Source organism: Sus scrofa, unplaced genomic scaffold, assembly GCF_000003025.6.
Source record: "Sus scrofa isolate TJ Tabasco breed Duroc unplaced genomic scaffold, Sscrofa11.1 Contig584, whole genome shotgun sequence".
Classification (NCBI taxonomy): Eukaryota; Metazoa; Chordata; class Mammalia; order Artiodactyla; family Suidae; genus Sus; species Sus scrofa.
Genome location: NW_018085255.1, coordinates 109,750 through 113,087, shown reverse-complemented (window position 1 = coordinate 113,087; position 3,338 = coordinate 109,750). Strand labels below are relative to the sequence as shown.

Below are 3,338 nucleotides of genomic sequence, written 5' to 3'. Positions count from 1 at the left end.
CCAAGACACAACAAGGTGTGAGAGAAGGGCTTGCCACTATCCATCTACATAAATAGCCCTTAGACTGGAGTTCCCCGGTGGCCTATCTGGTTAAGAATTCAATTGAACTGTGGCACGAGTTCAATCCCTGGCTCAGGAAGTTCTGAATGCCATGGGCGTGACAAAAAAAAAAAATAGCCCTTAGACTGCATATAAACTTAAAATATTTCATGTAAAGGTGCTGCCAATGTTCTGTAAGAGATGTAGCCTATAGGAAATATTTAAATGTGTGGGTTTTCAAAATGTGATGATGGTAACACACCACTGTGATGTCATGGATTCTAAATGCCCTAGTGTTTTTCCTCATGTGGATAATGGCTCTTTTCTCTATAAACCTATATTTTCTTGTTTTATAGATGATTGCTATTGTCACACGTGAATACTGCCATTTGTACTGCTTTTTTCTCAGTTCCCAAGAAAAAACATCATGGAAAGAGAAAACAAAACTCTGTCTGAATTTATCATTTTAGGATTCTCTGACTTAAATGATTTGCAGTTTTTACTCTTTACCATATTTCTTATGATCTATCTCTGTACCTTGGGAGGAAATACCTTTATTATTTTGGTAACATTGGCTGATATACGACTATATACTCCCATGTATTTTTTTCTGAGGAATTTGGCCTTTCTTGACATCTGTTATACCACCACCAACGTCCCGCAGATGATGGCGCATCTCCTATCAGAGAAGAAAAGCATTTCCTATGGGGGCTGTGTGACTCAACTTTTTGCATTCCTTTTCTTTGTGGGAGTAGAGTGTCTTTTGCTGGCAGCAATGGCATATGATCGTTACATTGCGATCTGTAAGCCCTTAAGGTATTCAGTTATTATGAACAAGGCTCTGTATAGCCAGTTAGCAGCCTCATGCTGGGTTAGTGGTTTCCTCAATTCAGCAGTGCACACAGTACTGACCTTCCACCTGCCCTTCTGTGGCAACAACCAGATTAATTATTTCTTCTGTGACATCCCCCCGTTGTTGATTTTGTCTTGTGGGGACACTTCTGTCAATGAGTTGGTGTTACTCTTCATCGGGGTCTTCATTGGATGGGATCCTTTCCTACCTCTATATTATCTCTACCATCTTGAGGATCCGCTCCTCAGAGGGGAGACAAAAGGCCTTTTCCACCTGTGCCTCCCACCTGGTCATTGTCCTTCTCTATTATGGCAGTTCCATCTTCACATACGTACGGCCCATCTCATCTTACTCACTGACGAAAGACTGGCTGATCTCAGTACTGTACAGTGTTGTCACCCCCATGCTAAACCCCATAATTTACACTTTGAGGAATAAGGACATCAGAAAGGCTCTGAGAGCTGTGGCAGTAAAAGTTGTGGTCTTCAAATGCCATTTTCCTTGAAGTATAGTGTTCATTTTTCTATGATAAATATTAGAAAATTACCTGTCTTGCTGATGCAATCTGGTTTTGTTTCATCATTGTTGTTTTGCCAGCATTAACAGTTTCAATGGTAAATGGGCAAAATGTTAACAGTAGATTAATCTGGGAAAAGGGTTATTGGATTTTTGGGGAACTCGTCTTATTCCTGAAACACTTCTCTGTGTTCTGTATCTTTGAAATTATTTCTAAATAAAAAGTTAAAAAGTTAATTTGAGGCTTATGAGCATACATGAAAATACGATGTGCTTGTCTCTACATGGTGCATGTTTTTTTGGTTTGTTTTTTAACATCCATGTCAAATATATTCTTCAGTTACTCTGCTGTTCTTTAATTTTGCTTTGTCATATGATAAACTATCTATTAACTTATGTTTCTGTTACTTTCAACGTTTGCCTAAAGGTTTTCCTCCCTTGTCACTTTCCTTCATACATTTACTGTACTTTCAAAATCGTGAGACTGTTTCCCCCCACAGAATTCAGAAATCCTTCTCCTTGTTTTCAAACACTGACAGTATATATATTTTTTCTATTGAGACTGCCAGAATAATGTTTAGGTTAGTCTACCTTAATTTAGATTCCCTAAAATGATCAGTTCTTTTCCATTTTGGACAGAATTGTAACAAATATTTGAAAGTCCACATTATGCCTGAGGAATATGGACTTCCACAGAAATGACCAAAGGTAAAATGAGTTATCTCAGCGTCAGCTCTGAAGACATTTTAGATTTTTCCAGTAAATAAATGCATAGAACAAATTCAGATACGTTTTTGTCTGGAAAAGGCCATGTCATAATCTCTGCACTCTCTGTTGTGTTCCTCACTTCTTTTTTTTTTTTTTTTTTTTTTTTTTTTTTTTTTTTTTTTTTTAATTTTATTTTCCCACTGTACAGCAAGGGGGTCAGGTTATCCTTACATGTATACGTTACAATTACAGTTTTTCCCCCACCATTTCTTCTGTTGCAACATGAGTATCTAGACATAGTTCTCAATGCTATTCAGCGGGATCTCCTTGTAAATCTATTCTAAGTTGTGTCTGATAAGCCCAAGCTCCCGATCCCTCCCACTCCCTCCCCCTCCCATCAGGCAACCACAAGTCTCTTCTCCAAGTCCATGATTGATTTTCTTTTCTGAGGAGATGTTCATTTGTGCTGGATATTAGATTCCAGTTATAAGTGATGTCATATGGTATTTGTCTTTGTCTTTCTGGCTCATTTCACTCAGGATGAGATTCTCTAGTTCCATCCATGTTGCTGCAAATGGCATTATGTCATCCTTTTTTATGGCTGAGTAGTATTCCATCGTGTATATATACCACATCTTCCGAATCCAATCCTCTGTCGATGGACATTTGGATTGTTTCCATGTCCTGGCTATTGTGAATAGTGCTGCAATGAACATGCGGGTGCATGTGTCTCTTTTAAGTAGAGCTTTGTCCGGATAGATGCCCAAGAGTGGGATTGCGGGGTCATATGGAAGTTCTATGTATAGATTTCTAAGGTATCTCCAAACTGTTCTCCATAGTGGCTGTACCAGTTGACATTCCCACCAACAGTGCAGGAGGGTTCCCTTTTCTCCACAGCCCCTCCAGCACTTGTTATTTGTGGATTTATTAATGATGGCCATTCTGACTGGTGTGAGGTGGTATCTCATGGTAGTTTTGATTTGCATTTCTCTTATAATCAGCGATGTTGAGCATTTTTTCATGTGTTTGTTGGCCATCTGTATATCTTCTTTGGAGAAATGTCTACCCAGGTCTTTTGCCCATTTTTCCATTGATTGATTGGTTTTTTTGCTGTTGAGTTGTATAAGTTGCTTGTATATTCTAGAGATTAAGCCCTTGTCAGTTGCATCATTTGAAACTATTTTCTCCCATTCTGTAAGTTGTCTTTTTGTTTTCTTTTGGG

General features: G+C 38.5%; 1 pseudogene; it reads left to right on the top strand.

Annotated features, from left to right (window-relative positions):
* Positions 1-466: 466 nt before the first annotated feature.
* LOC100625491 lies at positions 467-1,397 on the top strand (annotated as a pseudogene).
* Positions 1,398-3,338: the final 1,941 nt, after the last annotated feature.